This window comes from Muntiacus reevesi, chromosome 2 (assembly GCF_963930625.1).
Source record: "Muntiacus reevesi chromosome 2, mMunRee1.1, whole genome shotgun sequence".
NCBI classification, from domain to species: Eukaryota; Metazoa; Chordata; class Mammalia; order Artiodactyla; family Cervidae; genus Muntiacus; species Muntiacus reevesi.
In genome coordinates this window covers 159323105-159340879 of record NC_089250.1, presented here as the reverse complement: position 1 = coordinate 159340879, position 17775 = coordinate 159323105, and the positions used below count along the sequence as shown (strand labels likewise).

Below are 17775 nucleotides of genomic sequence, written 5' to 3'. Positions count from 1 at the left end.
TTTTACTGCGTTGTCGCTGACATATGTTTGTCTTCTTTTCTGAGCAGGTTAAGCGGTGGGGAGAGTGCAGGAAGGGTGTTCCTGGATGCCAGGTCTGCACAGCTGGGCAGATGCAGAAAGATGCGGAAGAGGGGGGCGGAGATCATCTGGGCATCTGAGCATCCCCTTTTCTCCTTAAGTGCCAGAGGGTGCATGCCACTGCCTGGGGTGGTACCACAGAGGGGTGCTTAAAACTCACAGCAGTACCGCTTGTGTTAATAGCTTCCTTGAATTAAAAACACACTTTTCCAGGAAACAAAGACTGATTCCATCCACAAACAGCAGAGGTTTCTCATTACCATTGTGGGGAGAGGCAAGACTGTTGAGAAGAATGAGAGTCTCAGAAAGGAGCAGGGCGATCCTGTGGCCAGAAGGCACTAGTGTGAGTGCACGCCCTCAGAGGCTTCATCTGTTTGCTCAGACCCCAGAGCACTTTCTGAAGTGGGGGAGAAACAGTGACTCTTGTGCCACTGGCTTCTCTTCCAGAGGTGACTGAACCGCGGCTTCCCTGTAGCAGTTGCCCTTGAGCAGCGCTCTCGTGCTTTTAATACGCACACACGGCCCCTGCAGATCTTGTTGAAATGCAAGCTCTGATTCCGTAGGTCTGGTCTGGGCGTTTGCACTTCTAACAAGCTCCTAGCTGAGGGCGATTTGCTGGTCCACGAAACCCACTGAGAATAAGTAACGAGGCATGGGAGGATGTGTCGTGGCTCAGCACCACTTCCACTTGCCTCTGGACGGCTCTAAAACGATAGCAGGTGTAGACGACTCAATTCGACAGCCTTGGCCTGTTGGCTGAGTGACTGCACCAGGAGCTCTTGCAGACTCCCCGGCTCTCTCCCCTAAGAGTGAGCCTTGTGTGGGGCAGGTTGGGGTCAGCCATCCCCAGGGAAAAAGAGACTGGTCACCAGGCACAAGTGTGTAGGGAGCATACCTTCATGAATTCACTGCACCCCTGGACCTTGTTGACGTTGTTCAGTCGCTCAGTCATGTCCGACTCTGCGACCCCATGAAATGCAGCCCACCAGGCTTCTCTGTCCTTGGGATTCCCTAGGCAAGAATATTGGAGAGGGTTACCATTTCCTTCTCCAGGGGATCTTCCCAACCCAAGGATCAAACCTGCATCTTCTGTGCCTCCTGCATTGCCTGCTAATGGTGGCTCAGCAGTAAAGAATCCCTGGACTTATGGGCTTCCAAACTCCCCTCCCCCCGACCACCACTAACACACCCAATCATTTCTTCAACAAACACTAAGTGAGCATCTGTTATCTCAGACCCAGCGCCCAGCCCTGGGGGTCCAGATGAAGAAGCAGAATGTCCTCATGAAGTTTACTGCACAGCCAGCCCGTGGGAAGGGATCAGTTTCTCGAGGGCACATGACTGATGTATGAAAAATAAAACCGGGGCTTTATTGGGGCTTCCCAGGTGGCGCTAGTGCTAAAGAACCCACTTGCCAATGCAGGAGATGTAAGAGATGCCAGTTCTATCCCTGGATAGGGAAGATTCCCTGGAGAAGGGCATGGCAACCCACTCCAGTATTCTTGCCTGGAGAATCCCATGGACAGAGGAGCCTGGTGGGTTGCAGTCCATAAGGTCACAATGAGTCAGACATGACTGAAGCAATTTAGTATGCACACATGCTTATTTATTATAATATTTATAATTAGGATGATAATAGCTTATGTTTTTTAAAAAGCCTGGGATATACTTGCCACGGTGCTAAACTTTTTACATGGATCATCTCATTCATCCTCACAACAGTCTATGTGGCAGGTACTATTATTAAATTCACTTCAAAGATGAGGAAACTGAAGCCCAAAGAGGTTAGGAAACTTTCCAAAGGACACCAGCTAGTGAGAAGAGGAGCTGGGATTCATTCTTAGGCAGGCCAACGCCAGTCCAGGCTCTGAGTCTCTGTCCCCATGGGCTGGGTCAGCACTTCTGCTCATGGGCACATCCCCTCTCTGTGGGGAGAGTCCTTGGAAAGTCCAATGACAGTCAGTGGCTGAACGAGCTCAAAATCCAATGACTGGAGCATTGGCTGATGGGGATGATATTAGCCACAGAGGCATCGCACTGTACAACTTGATACCACTGATGTACCCATCTCCCTGAATGGACAGACCTTCAGCACAGACCACTCAAGTTCCTAGCCCAGGGGCCCTCTTTTTCCCCTGGAGAAAGGCAAGAACACACTACTTGGCTTTGCTAAGGCTTGCTGTCCCTTGCCTGGGTCTGCTTAGCTGTATACACACACACACATGATCATGCACAACCACACAAATGCTCACTCTCGGGCATCCACATACATACAACCACACACAACAGCACACATATACACATATATTCATACTAACACACACGCATGCTTCTGAGGACCACATTCTCCTTTGGTTATGTTAATACTATGAATCAGGTAAAACAAAGTTCTTTGCTCCTCTCTGCTCTGAACTATTATATTCGTTTCATAGTTTAACTCTCAGAAGACTACCTTATTTCTCTGAAGCCAAGTTCCATTGGGGCTCCTCACTTGGTCCAGGATTTTTTCCACTTTTAAAGCCCCCATGTTGTGTGGCCCCTTCCCTTGACACACGGGTATCAGATAAAAGAAGTCTAAAATGGTCTGGAGTGTTGCTGGTTGTTTGTTTTAAAAATGTACTCTCAATCGCTTTATCAGTACCATCTTTCTAGATTCCATATATATGTGATATTATGCAATATTTGCTTTTTCTCTTTCTGACTTACTTCATTCTGTATAATAGGTTTCATCTGTTGATAGACATCTAGGTTGCTTCCAAGTTGTGAGAGTGAAAGTTGCTCAGTCATGTCCGACTCTTTGCAATCTCATGGAATATACAGTCCATGGAATTCTCCAGGCAAAAATACTGGAGTGGGTAGCCATTCCCTTCTCCAGGGAATCTTCCCAACCCAGGGATCAAACCCAGGTCTCCCACATTGCAGGTGGATTCTTTACCAACTAAGCGACTAGGGAAGCCCAAGAATACTGGAGTGGGTAGGCTATCCCTTTTCAGTGGATCTTCCTGACCAAGGAATTGAACCAGGGTCTCCTGAATTGAAGACACATGCTTTACCAGCTGAGCTACCAGGGAAGCTTTTCCATGTCCTAGCTATTATAAATAGTGCTACAGTGAAAGGGGGGTGTATATGTCTTTTTCAGTTATGGTTTTCTCAGGGTATATGACCAGTAGTGGGACTGTTGAATCATATGGTAGTTTTATTCCTGGTTTTTAAAGTAATCTCCATACACCAATGGAGATGCAAACATAGAGAACCGACTTGCAGACATAGGAGGGGAAGGGGAGGGTGGGACAAATGGAGAGAGTAGCACGGGAACATATACATTATCATACGTGAAATAGATAGCCAGTGGAAATTTGCTGTATGACTCATGGAGCTCAAACCAGGGCTCTGTGACCACCTAGAGCGGTGGGACGGGGTGGGAGGTGGGAGGGAGGTTCAGGAGGGAGGGGACACAGGTATACCTATGGCTGATTCATGTTGATGTGTGGCAGGAACCAATACAATATTGTAAAGCAATTATGTATACTTCAATTAAAAACATAATTAAAAAAAAAATTGAAATGTACTCTCAGTGGGAGGTTGGACCCCCAACCCAAAGGTTGGACCCCTTTGCACTCAGTCTTCCTTCGTCTCGGGGGCTGCTGCTTCCATTTAACCCTACAGTGGCTGACCTCAGCTCTCCAGCCCCATGTAAACCTGCCGTCCACTGCCCGCTGGGCCCATGATGCTAGGAAGCCTTTTGCAGGCATTCTTCTCAGATTTTCAATTTACCTCCTAACCTCCAGTCCTGATACCATCAGATAGGAGTTTCTGCCGTGCTCTGCTTGTTTTAAAAAATCACAGATGCTATCCACCTGAAGTTAAGTCCGGATTCGGAAAGACAGAATGTGAACACCCAAGGTGGCCAGGCATGCCCTGACCACTGTGTTACTCAGACATTCTGGGCTGTCGGAGTTCCAGAGAAGGGAGGTGAGATGAGTTTGTGTGACTGCAGAAGGCTCCCTGGAGGGGGTGGGATTCCTGACAGGCCTTTATTATGAGTTAGACAGTATCCCCCCAAATTCATATGTTAAAATTCTCCAAATGTCCACCATCTAGTAATATAATCACTCTGCCGACAAAGGTCCATATAGTCAAAGCTACGGTTTTTCCAGTAGTCATGTATGGATGTGAGAACTGGACCATGAAGAATTGATGCTTTCAAACTGCAATGCTGGAGAAGACTCTTGAGAGTCCCTTGGACTGCAAGGAGATCAAACCAGTCAATCCTAAAGGAAATCAGTCCTGAACATTCATTGGAAGGACTGATGCTGAAGCTGAAGCTCCAATACTTTGGCCACCAGATGGGAAGAGCTGACTCATTGGAAAAGATCCTTATGCTGGGAAAGATTGAGGGCAGGAGGAGAAGGGGCGACAGAGGATGAGATGGTTGGATGGCATCACCGACTCAACGGACATGAGTTTGAGCAGACTCTGGAAGTTGGTGAATGACAGAAAAGCCTGGTGTGCTGCAGTCCATGGAGTGGCAAAGAGTTGGACACGACTTAGCAGCTGAACAACAACAAATCAGCAATTAACAGGGTGCTTCCAGGGGCCTTGCAGACTTTGCTTCATTTGTAACCCTCCCCTCCCCTCATGCCGGAGGTCCCATTATTTCCATTTTACAGACAAGGACCCTGCGACTCTGAAGGATGTATGTGGCCGTGGTCTGAATAACTGCCACTCGGTGTCCAAAGCACTCCCACTGGAGCCTGCCACTCTGCCTTGGGAGCTCAGGACTGACTTTTCAAAGTAGTTCAGGCAGCAGTAAGGGCAGAACAGGATCTGAGCTGCTTCTTGAAGGACTCAGAGAATCCACAGCAGGCAAAACAGAAGGGAAAGGAACTCCTGGAGCAGGAGCACATATGCAAAAGCACCTGGGTGTAAATGAGTACACATGGGGCATACATCCTTGGCTTCATTCTGGAAGTTAAGAGGATTTCAGGGTAGTGATGGCAGATGCAGCTAGAGGCAGGGGCAAGATTTTAAAGAGCTTTGAATGGCAACCTAAAAACTGAAACTTCTGGAAGTAATAGGGAGCCATCAAATGTTAAGTGGAAAGCGAGAGAGCATCTAAAAGATCACAGGACATAGAAGCAGTAGAAATGAGTCATGTTGTCAGTGCCCTGGAGGATGGAGGAGGAGAGCCAGGGTGGGATGAGTTCAGAAGGTTCCTGGAGGCAGGGGTTTCTGGCGGATGGGAGGATCCGTCTAGATCCAGTGCCCCAGTGAAGGCAGCATGCTGAGAAGGAAAGGCCATTTGTCTCATTAAGCCATGAACAGAGAATATCACACCTGGAGCATTTTAGACTCAGCCCAGATTCCTCCTGTAGCCACCTCAGCACAGGAATTAAAAAAGAAACAGCTAAGAATGTGTCAAGTTTATTAAAACAGCTGAGTTCCTGTCTCTCTCCAGCTCTCTAACTCCGAGTTTCCCACTATTTTTAGATGTTCCAAAAATCTCTGCCCAGACATTCCCCACACCCCCCTAAAGACTGAACACGTTTTCTGCCTCACCAGCCATGGACAACCCCACTCAGCCTCCTGTCCAACCCCAAGGCCCAGTTTCCAATGGGAGTCTGGGGGACTCCAAAAGTCACAGTCCCCTCTTCTCCCTGAGTCTAGATTCCACAGAGAACCACCCAGAACTTGGTGGTGGTCTCTTCTTAAAGAAAAGAAAGTCGAAATTCATTCTTTGGTTGGGTTTTTCACCATGACTGGTTTTCATTAGATTTTCAAGTGGAAAATTCACCCCCTCCCCAAGTGGAAAGTTGCCACTTGTGTGCAGAGAGTCATTGTTCATTTAATATTTTTTATACTGAATGGCCCAAGCCCAGTCTGCTGGAGCTCTAGCCAGGACCCTGAAGGAGTGTGCTTTACAAACCTTCCTGGCAGGCACTGTTTGAAAAGCCAGTGGCCACTTGCCTCTTGTTAAATCTTGAGGATTGAGGAAACCGAGGGAACTTGCCCAGCCCCATTTGCAGAGCCTGGACCCCCTCTCAGCCTTTTCTTTCCAGTCCAAGTCCTGGTTCACCTGATGAAGAAGCTTCCCAAAGCCATGTCTGCCTCCTCGCCTTCCTCACACTGGAACTGATAAGGGGTAGAGCAAAGAGAAAACTAAATCAAGAAAGAAACCCAGCTGATAAAACTCCAAGTCCCACTGCCTTGTGAAAACAGAGGAGGCTACGTGGCACAGCCCTCCCCCTAAGGGGCCAACTCTGGAAGAGCTGAGACCAAGAGGGGTCTGCACTCCCAGGCCAGCCCCGGGGCATTAAGCGGCAAGTTAAGACAGGTTAGATGAGGAGAGACAGGCAAGAAGTAGACACAGGAAGTAGAGACTGAGAAGGAAAGTGGGGAGACAGGAAATGCAGAAATAGATAGACCTCAGGGTTTTCCAGGTGGCACAGTGGTAAAGAATCCATCTGCCAGTGCAGGAGATGCAAGAGATGTGGGTTCGATCCTATGATTGGGAAGATCCTCTGGAGGAGGAAATGGCAACTCAGTTCAGTATTCTTGCCTGGAGAATCCCATGGACAGAGGAGCCTGGCAGGCTATAGTCCATGGGGTTGCAAAGAGTCAGACATGACTGAGCACCCACGTGTGTGCACACACGCGCGTGCACACACACACACACAGAGGAAGTGGAGAGACGGGAAGAAGAGGGAAAGAAAAATGGCCAGCAGGGGCCCATGTTACTCGGGATTCCTTTGCCAGCTGGATTCTCCATGCAACAGGATGAGGAAAACTTAAGTCTCTACCAGGAAAATTTAAGCTTTCCTGGGACTCTGCCAGCCATCTCCAGGTTTTGTCAAATTTTCCACCTACTCTGTTTGCATAAGGAAAGTCAGCTTCCATCTTAGAAACCACATCTTCAACACTGTCCTTTTTCAACTCTTGGTTATTCAGGAGGGTTTGTGGATGAAGATGCATAGGGTAATGGGTTTAAAAGGACTGGCTGAAGTTATACCCCTCCTCCCCCGCCCCCACTTACCTACCCATATTCACACACTCTTGTGCAAAAGGCAATACTTGGGGGTGGCCCCTTAGAGAATCAAGTACTGTGTTGTCCTGCTTTGTGCCCCAGGGAAATATCAGGTATGCACAAAACCCCAGGACACCCCTTCACCTCACTGCTTGGAATGATAGCACTTGCTCAGAGTAATTCAGGATTTTTTCCTACTTCATTGTGCAAGTATAGAACCAAATCACACAATATAAAAGTATCATATGGTTGTTCAGTCACTCAGTCATGTCCAACTCTTTGTGACTCCATGAAGTGCAACACTCCAGGCTTCCCTGTCTTTTACCATCTCCTGGAGTTTGCTCAAACTCAAGTCCATTGAGTTCATGACACCATCCAACCATCTCATCCTCCGTCGTCCCCTTATCCTCTTGTCCTCAATCTTTCCCAGGATCAGGGTCTTTTCCAGTGAGTCAACTCTTCACATCAGGTGGCCAAAGTATTGGAGCTTCAGCCTCAGAATCAGTCCCTCCAATGAATATTCAGGATTGATTTCCTTTAGGATTGACTGGTTGGGTCTCCTTGCAGTCCAAGGGATTCTCAAGAGTCTTCTCCAACACCACAGTTCAAAAGCATCAATTCTTCAGCACTCAGCCTTCTTTATAGTCCAACTCTCACATCTATACATGACTACTGGAAAAACCATAGCTTTGACTATATAGACCTTTGTTGGCAAAGTAATATCCCTGCTTTTTAATATGCTGTCTGGGTTTGTCATAGGTTTTCTTCCAAGGAGCAAGGGTCCAGCAAGGGTGGCTGCAGTCAACATCTGCAGTGATTTTGGAGCCCAAAAAAATAAAGTCTGACACTGCTTTCACTGTTTCCCCATCTATTTCCCATGAAGTGATGGACCAGATGCCATGATCTTAGTTTTCTGAATGTTGAGCTTTAAGCCAACTTTCTCACTCTCCTCTTTCACTTTCATCAAGAGGCTCTTTAATTCCTCTTCACTTTCTGCCATAAGGGTGGTGTCATCTGCATATCTGAGGGTATTGATATTTCTCCCAGCAATCTTGACTCCAACTTCTACTTCTTTCAGTCTGGCATTTTGCATGATGTACTCTGCATATAAGTTAAATAAGCAAGGTAACAATATGCAGCCTTGACGTACTCCTTTCCCTATTTGGAACAAGTCTGTTGTTCCATGTCAAGTTCTAACTGTTATTTCTTGACCTGCACACAGATTTCTCAGGAGGTAGGTAAGATGGTCTGGTATCCTCATCTCTTGAAGAATTTTCCACAGTTTGTTGTGATCTGCACAGTCAAAAGCTTAACATAGTCAATGAAGCAGAAGTAGATTTATATAGGTATATATATTTTTAAGTTCATCCCTCTCTCCTTTTAATCCTGTCTGAGGATTGCTATTTTGATATGTACACTAATTTTTTTTTAATGCTTATAAAAACACATTGACCTGCTGGGTTTTTTTTCCCAGATGAAATGGGGAAACATAGTATTCTTAAACCTGCTTTGTTAAAAAAAATATATATATAGCAGTATGTCCAGGTATTATTCCAGCTCATGAGATGGATCTGGGCCATTCTTCTTTAACAGCTCTGTTGCATCTCTTTGTGAGGATGTACCATTGTCTTCTTAGTCCTTTCAGGCCATTGTAACAGAAATATCACAGTCCGGGTGGCTTATAAACAACAGGAATTTATTCCTCACAGTCTGGAAGCTAGGAGGTCCAAGATCAAGGTACTGGCAGGTCCAGTGATTGGTGAAGACCTGCTTCCTGTTTCAGGGATGGCCTTCTCACTGTGTCCTCATGTGGCAGAAGAGGGGAGGGAGCTCCATGGGGTCTCTTTTATAAGAGCACTAATCCCACTCATGAGGGCCCCACTCTCATGACCAAGCACCCTCCAAAAGCCCCAGCTCCAATTGCCATCATGTTGAGGGTTAGTTTTCAACACACGAATTTGAGGACACAAACATTCAGTCTACAGTAACCATGATTTTAATAACCAGTCTTCTGTTGATGGACATTCAAGTTGTTTCCAGGTTAGGTTTTGTTGTTGTTGGGGGTTTTGTTTATATTTTGTTATTATTATAAAGGATCCTCTAATAATTACTATGCATCTCTCCTGACATTCTGGGGTTTTGATATTGTAGGGCAGAGTCCTTATTGCAGAGTCAGAGGAAGTATGTGTTTAAATTGTACTAGACACCGCCTGATCACTTCTTAAGAAGATCTTGCAGTTCTTACTCAGAATAATCTTCAACTCCAAAACCAGAGGGTGATAATTTCTCAAGGACAGCCTTTTTTAAAATGTCATGTCAGTTTTAGGTAAAACATAAAATTACTTTATAAACACCTAAGTGTTTACAGATCAGATACCAGCTGGTGATGACTTGCTCCTTAAATTCTAAGTAATAATGCTTCCAATCTCCATTCTACAGATCTTCCCAGGTCAGCGCCCTGCCGTGTTTTCTGAGAGAAGGGTGAGTAGTTGAAGTTTTAGGGACACCACTGATTCCACAGTCTGAGCAACCCTGAAATTCTGTTAATGATCCCACACATGTTGTTTTTTCCTGTGCCGTGTTAATCCAGATGAAGCCCTTTTCTGTAATATACACACACACCCTCTTACTGTGCATGCAGACTACCGAAACTTTAGGGGAACTGAAAGGATTTATAGCTTAAGATGTGTTGTGTTCAGCCACTCAGTCGTGTCTGACTCTTTGTGATCCCAAAGGGTCGTGTCTGACTCTTTGTAGCCCGCCAGGCTCCTCTGTTCTTGGAATTTTCCAGACAAGAATACTGGAGTGGGTTGCCATTTCCTTCTCCAGAGGATCTTCCCAACCCAGGGATCAAACCCACATCTCTTGCATCTCCTGCATTGGCAGGGGGATTCTTTACCACTAGCACCACCTGGGAAGCCCACTTTAAGGTACGTATAACTTAAAATTCAGAGTTCAGTATGCCTGTTGCTAAAAATTCCCCCAAACATTTCTAAATTGGGGCTGTGATCTTTGGACTTTTATTTGATCTTTCCTTTTCTCTCCATATTTCTGTCCTGTCTCAGAAGAACAGTTGCCAAGAATAAATAAAAATCCCTCCCTTTTCTTATACACTGAAATTCAATTTATTCCAGCCTCTGCCCCTAGATTTTTTGACAGGGGGACAGAAGGGTCTTTCACATAATGGAGTTCACTCTCCTAGGAAGGATCGTGGGTTGTAAGTAACAAAAAGTTTTCTCTCCTTTCCACACCAAAAGGTTCATTGCTTTATTCCATTCTCCACCCCGAACAGAGTGTCTTTGTTGTCCAGTCACTCAGTCGTGTCCGACTCTTTGTAACCCTATGGAATACAATTTGCCAGGCTTCCCTGTCCTTCACCATCTCCCAGAGCTTGCCCAAGTTCATATCCGTTGCATCGGTGATGCCATCCAACCATCTCATCCTCTGTTGCCCTCTTCTGCTTTCAATCTTTCCCAGCATCAAGGTCTTTTCCAGTGAGTCAGCTGTTTGCATCAGGTGGTCAAAGTATTGGAACTTCAGATTCAGTTCTTCCAAAGTGTCTTTAAAAACTGCCAGTCAGACTTCATCAGCCCTGGTTCATCCCCACTGGCTTCCCAAAGCTGTTAGAACAGAATCCAAACCCCTTTCCTGGGCACAGACCCACGCCCTTTCCTGCGTCCTTTGGCTGGGCACGTACTCATTTCTGCTCACAGATCTTCAAACGTACTTAGGTTCTGTTGTGTTCCCTGCCTCCCCTCTCCCCGCTCATAGTATACACAGGAACTCAGCCAAGGAGGACAAGCCCACCTCAGCCTCTTGCTCCCCTTCACCCCCCGACTACCCAGTCCTCACTGGGACTCACTGGATCTTCTCTCCTGGGCATGTGGGAATTGGCTTGGGTTGGCCACACAGCCTTCCAGATCTTTTGTTCCATCACTGGACCTTGGCTTTCAAAACTGAAAAGGCAAAAATTGAGCTCTTGTTCTCTGCATTGTGTTACGACAGCGATCTCTCTTGGGTAGATGGTCCGACGGCCCCTGGGGAGGGGCACCAGAGGACAGGAGGAGCCAGAAGCGACCACCGACCACTGTAGTGACTGCATCAGCTCGTATTCTCTTGGCAAAGATACCCTAGCCAGACAGCCAGCTTGTTTCTGAATACCTTGATAAGCCCTTGAATGGAGGCACCCCATGGGGCATGCTCGAGGGGCAGGGAGTGGTCTCTGTCCTGCTAACCGTCTGGCTTACCTCGAGAGGGGGTGAGTGCTGATAGTGGGTCCAGGATTGCTCGGGATAATGATGAAGTTTTGGGAGACTGTACATTAAAAGGAAGAGGCAACACGAAGCAGGGAAGAGAAACTTCTAGGAAAGATCAGAGATGCCAAGGGCCTTTCTCTGGGGTTCTGCTGTCAAGACACCCAGATGCGACTCTCCCAGCTGCCACAATAGTGTCCTCACCATCTCCCACCGTGTCCCCTACCAGTGCGCTCACCACACACGCTCACACTGACCTTTCAGTTCAGTTCAGTCACTCAGTTGTGTCCGACTCTTTGCGACCCCATGGACTTTAGCATGCCAGTTCTGTCCATCACGAACTCTGGAAGCTTGGCCATCGAATCAGTGATACCATCCAACCATCTCATTTTCTGTCGTCCCCTTCTCTTCCTGCCTTCAATCTTTCCCAGCATCAGGGTCTTTTCCAAGGAGTCAGTTCTTCACATCAGGTGGCCAAAGGATTGGAGTTTCAGCTTCAGCATCAGTCCTTCCAATGAATATTCAGGACTGATTTCCTTTAGAATTGACTGGTTGGATCGCTTTGTAGTCCAAGGACCTTTATGCAATGCAAATCTGACTGTCCCTTTTTGCCTAAAACTTTCTGTGGCTTCCTATTGCCTCTGAGCAAAGTCCAAACTTTCCAAGTACCATGAGACCCATCGTGACATGGCTTCTCCTCCTCTTTTCTCTCCGCTCCTCACCATCCGCTCCTCACTTGCCAAACTGAGGTGCTGCCCCCTCCTTACCTTCCAGTCCTCCTTGTACCAGACTCTCCCTTGCCCCAGGCCTTCACACAGCCAGACACCTCCTGCACAACTCCCTGTCGTCCCTGCAGGGGCTTTCTTCATCCTCACAACCACCCAGAGATGAGGGTGGTTCATCCTGGTTTTACAGAGGAAGAGCCTAAGGCACAGAGCATTTAAGTCCTCATAGCTTTAAAAGCAGAGGAAGTGAAAGTTTTAGTCACTCATTTGTGTCTGACTCTGTGACCTCCTGGACTGTAGCCCACCAGGCTCCTCTGCCCATGGAATTCTCCAGGCAAGGGTGCTGGAGTGGGCTGCCGTACCCTTCTCCAGGGGATCTTCCCAACCCAGGGATTGAACCCCGGTCTCCTGCATTGCTGGCAGATTCTTTACTATCTGAGCCACCAGGGAAGCCCTATGTTATGTATATTTTACCACAATTAAAACAATTTTTTAAAATCACATAATAAAAATAGAGTTCATGGGGAAAATGGAGTTGGGATATAACACAAAAACTTGGTTGATTACACATTTTAAAAATACTTCTGAACCTAACAAAACAGTATCAGTTTTATATGTGTTAAAAGGTTAAAACATACATAAATATGACAGTAAACATGGTACTTCACCTTGAAGGAAAAAAAAACAGGAAAGATACAGAACAGAGATTCTCAAACTTTTTAGTCTTTACACTCTTAAAGAATTTTGAAGAATCCCATAGGGCTCATGGGGTTTGTATCTATTGACATTTTCCACATTCAAAATTAGAGCTGAGACATGTGCAGCAAACAAGAACACAGAGGTGCACAGTCCATCAGGGGGATGACATCATTCCACACCGGGTGGCTTCCAGAAAACCCCACCGCACACTCGTGAGAGGATGAAAGGGGAAAAGGCAAATAACAGCATAGTATTCTCTGATGAGAAGAGTTTTGACCCTTTGGGTCTCCTGAAAGGATCCAGAGGATGCTCGAACGTTCCCAGAACATACTTTCTCTTAAATTTGGCTTTGGTTGCACTGGGTCTTTGTTGCTCTGCTCAGGCTTTCTCGAGTCGCAGCTAGCCTTCGTTGTGGGGCACCGGTTTCTCATTGCAGTCGCTTCCCTTACTGTGAGCACAGGCGCTATGGCACGTGGGCATCAATAGTGGCAGCGTGTAGGCGCAGTGATTGCACCTCCTGGACTCTAGAGCATAGGTTCAGTAGTTACAGCACGGGGGCTTATCCCTCTGCACGTGGAATCTTCCTGGCCCAGGGATCGGACCCCTGTCTCCTGCCTTGGCAGGCAGACTCTACCACTGAGCCGCCAGAGAAGCCCCCCAGAGACCACTAAGGCAGGGTCTCTAGAGGGGCCAGTGGAGAGGATGGGAAAGGGGAAGTGAGGGTATCTGAACAGGAAATCAAGTACAGTCAGGAAAGCCTCACTAGGAGGAGCTCCATAAAGACTGACAGACACAGGGAGACCAGCAGGGCAAGCCAGCCGTGCCCACCTGACCTGGTACAGTGGCCCCTGCAGCCTGGCAACGGCTCCCCAAGAGTGCGCCTTCCGGCCCTTCCCTGGCCCCCAGCAGCGATGCTCTCCAGGTCATGCCTGATTTGACGCAGGAAGGCGCAGTTGTTGGCAAGTGGTTTTTCTGCCAGCCAAGCCCTGCCTCGTGATGTTGTTGCAGATCCAGCGTGAGTGGCAGACAGTTTAATAAGGCTTATTGAAAAACAAAAACAAATCAGCTTATTCTCAGTGTGAAATGAGTCGTGCGCGGCCTTAATCCCCTGTGGTCACTCCGCGCTCCACAGCCAGCCACCTGTCCTGGTCCCCACAGACCTCCTCAGTGAAGGTTACGTCCCCTTTCCAATGACGTGGAGCAGAAATCCAGTAATGCATTCAGCACAGTGAAAACTTAATCCCAAATATCATTTTTACTCATCTGAGGAAAGTTAACCTGCTGAAGATTCAATTCAACAAACACTGCCTCTGAATTGAGGTCATCCATTTACTTAATTGTAATACTGCTGCTTCTGACACAAGGTCTGATCAACACCCAGGTCAGGGCTCTCGGATGGATTTTATTCATCACGTTTTCTGCTTCCCTCTAACAAGTGAAGCCAGGATGGAGTCGGGATTGGCAGTGTCTTCTTGCTGATGCCAAGCAGAGCGCCCGAAACATGTGGGTATTTATAGATCAGGAGGGGTCAGAGGCCCAGGGGTATCAAATGACATGCCCCTTTGGGAGGGCTAGTAGCCTTTTCAGCAGCGGGGCTCCTGGGCCACACGGGAGAAATGGGGAAAGGGTTGTGGAGCCTGGAAGGAAGGTCCCTGCACTACCAGAGTAGGGTGCTGTGATTGTCAGGGTAATTCAGAAAATAGAACCAATAAGATGTACATGTACATAGTAAGGAACTTCGCAGGAGGCACAGTGGTGAGGAATCCACCTGCCAAAGCAGGAGACACAGGAGATGTGGGTTCAGGCCCGGGGCTGGGAAGATTCTCTGAAGAAGGAAATGACAACCCACTCCAGTATTCCTACATGTAAAACCCAAAGGACAGAGGAGCCTCACGGGCTACAGTCCAGGGTCTTGCAAAAAGTTGGACAAAACTGAGCAACAACACATACACATACAAAGATTTATTCCACTAAATTGGCTCACGTGACATGGATGCTGACAAGTCCCAGGATCTGCAGGGTGAGTCGGCAAGCTGGAGACCAAGGAGAGCAAGTGGTGTCGCTCCAGTCCGAGTCTGAAGGCCTGAGAACCAGAAGAGCCAATGATATAAGTTCTATCCCAAGAGCTGGCAGACTCAAGGGCCAGGAAGAACCAGTGCTTCAGTTCCCTCAGAAGGTAGGAAAAAGCCAACATCTTAGTCAGATGAGAGGAATTCGGTCTTACTCATGAGATGGTCTACCTTTTTGTTCTCTTCAGGCCTTCAACTGATTGGATGTGGCCCACCCGTATAGGAAGGACAATCTGCTTTACTTAGCCTGATTTACATGTTAACCTCATCCAGAAATAACCTTACAGAAACACATAGAATAATGTATTACCAAATGTCTGGGTGCCCTGGGGCCCAGGCAAGTTGACACACAGAACTACTCAACACAGATACCCAAGCAAAAGGGAGGCAAATCAGGAGGGAAAAGTGGTGCTCACTCAGAAGCAAGGGAGAGCAGAGAAACTGGCTGCCCCAGGCAGGCCCCAGGTCAGGCTGCTGGTTGTGCCAGGGCTGGGGGTTCCCCTTTTGTGAGTTCCTCCTGGTCCCGCAGCAGTGGGGAGCATGCCATGGAGTCATGCTAACATTGAAAGGCCTTTGGGGCCTGGACCATTAGAAAGCCAGGCCTTTGGACAGTTACCTGGGGCCAAGGAGGACCTGGCCCCTGCTGCTGAGCCTTTCAAGACAAGGTAACATCTTAGACCAGGATGCCTCCTCTCCTGATTACATTTCTGCAGGTTTATTGATTAAGTGAGTCTCTTACAACCAACAATGAAAGAAAAGGGCATTCATTAAGGAGAAAAGGAAGGAAATAGAATTCAGAGAACTGGCCCAGGACCCTTGCAACACCTGGCAAGTACATCATCTCATTGAGCAATGAAGAAGGACATGGTGGCCCTCCTATAATTGAGCACGGTTTATTATGATGTCATAGTTGACATAACTGAGTGCTTATGATAAATCTGACTCTGTACTTTATGGTCTTGACTCATTCAATCTGTAAATGACATTAACTGGAACAACTCCCAAAGCTGGGAGGAAGAAAGTGAGGCCCATACACATGCACTGACATGGGGTCACACAGCTCCTGAGAGGGGAGAGCTGGGACTTGAACCCACATAGTCCTTCCAGAATTATCTACCCCACTACCCACCTCCTCACTTGAGTGGATTCTGCCGTGTGGGGTCCCCCAGGCTTAGGTTATGCCCTGGGCACTGGGGAAACTGGACTGAGAATCAGCCGGGCACAGGCCCAACGGCTCGGCTGAGTAGAGTGAAAAGCAGGCTTGCTGGGGTGAAGGAAGAATAGATCAGCTTCCCACCTGGATCCCTGTCTCCTGCCTTTTTCTCATCGTGGCCACAGGCAGCCTCTGTGAGCACTACCAGAAAATCAGGAAAGAAACAGACGCCCCCTGTTAAAGAGAAACCCCAAGACCCCAAATGACATCACGTGTACTAAAGCCTCTGCTGACAGACCTGACAGCTATAGTTTTGCCCTTCCCCAGGAAGGTGATGGTACTCAGCCAGTCTGGAATTTCCTGCTCAGCACCAGTGAGATCATCTATCACAGGGCCATCTCCATTTCCCCCACCAAAGGATGACCGAGGTAACCTGCATAACAGACCTTCGTCCCCTGCCTCTGCCCCCAAGAAGGTGACCTGATCTGAAACAATCCTTTCTTGTCTTTTTCTGAGAGCTTCCTTGCCTCACCCCCCTCCTGTCTATGAAAACCATCCATTTTGTGTAATTCCTCTGAGCATCCTCTACTCACTAGGTGGGATGCTGCTGCATTCTTGAATCATTGAATAAAACCAGTTAGATCTTCAATTTTACCCATTTGAATTTTTTTTTTTTTGAACACACTCAAACAAGGCTATCCTGGAGGAGGGCATAGCAACCCACTTCAGTTTTCTGGCCTGGAGAATCCCCATGGACAGAGGAGCCTGGTGGGCTACCGTCCGTAGGGTCACAAAGAGTCAGACAAAACTGAAGTGACTTAGCATGCACACATGCAAAGCAAAGCTAAGGGGGAGGTGGCAGCTTCAAAGACAGCAGTAGGGGTACCCCAGCTACAGGGAAAGCTGACATTCCGGAAGAGGGAGACCAGGAGGCTGTTCCTGTCTGAGGGCCCGTCAGCCTCCTGTGCCCCCTCCAGGCTCCCCCATTACATCTGTAAACCCCTGCTGACAGCACCTCTGTCTCCTCTCAACACACAGCAGACAATCCACCATTCCAGCGGCCCCTGGGCTCCAAACAACCATGACAGTGCTTCCCAAGCCAGCCTCAGGCCTCTCCTTATCCCTGAGGAAAACAGCTAAGTCTGCCCTTCAAGTCCAGAACAAGCTCTGAATTTTAATTCTGGATTTAATTCCATGTGGGTTGAGCCAGGAGCCATTCGGAGACGGATTAGCAGCCCTGACACTGCTGAGCCTCTCATCTTTGGGAAAAGCAACATAAATCAACACCCACTAAGCCTAGCCCTGTGGAAGTCTCCCTGTGACCCCCGAGAGTGCTTTTGGGAATGACCCATCTGGGCCAGTTCACCATCTTTTTGGGGATCGTTCTGCCCAGCCCAGAGCAGGACTCAGCAGCATGACAGGAAGGTGACCAGAGGGGAAGGACGCAGCAGAAACAAGAGGTGTAATGCCAGTCCCACAGATTCCTGGGGTGGGAGGGTTTCCTCCTCATAACCCTTGACGGACACCACACACACCAAAACTGGGAGAGCAAAAGGGAGCCTAAGGAGCTAGGGCTGGTATTAGTCAGGGTCCGCCAGAGAAACAGCTAACTGGAGACATGCACATGTGGTCTAAAGGCCTGTGAATCAAGAGACATGTACGTACACCTGATGGTGAATGTTCCAGTCTGAAAGCCAGCAGACTGAAGACCCGAGAAGAGCTGATGCTTCAGTTCCTGTCCAAAAGCAGGGAAAGGCTGATGTCCGCGCTCAAC

At 47.9% G+C, this 17775-nt stretch overlaps 1 long non-coding RNA gene across 4 annotated transcripts in view; it reads left to right on the top strand.

The window, feature by feature from the left end:
• LOC136160156 (uncharacterized) overlaps positions 1 to 16632 on the top strand; it is a 69076-nt gene extending 52444 nt beyond the window's left edge. For 3 of the 4 annotated variants that reach the window (XR_010661560.1, XR_010661561.1, XR_010661563.1), the window contains one exon: positions 48 to 3345. This is a non-coding gene — a long non-coding RNA (uncharacterized lncRNA). Of the gene's footprint in view, positions 1 to 47; positions 3346 to 9541; positions 9584 to 16328 lie in introns of those variants that run through there. The other variant, XR_010661562.1, reaches the window with a different exon arrangement.
• Positions 16633 to 17775: the final 1143 nt, after the last annotated feature.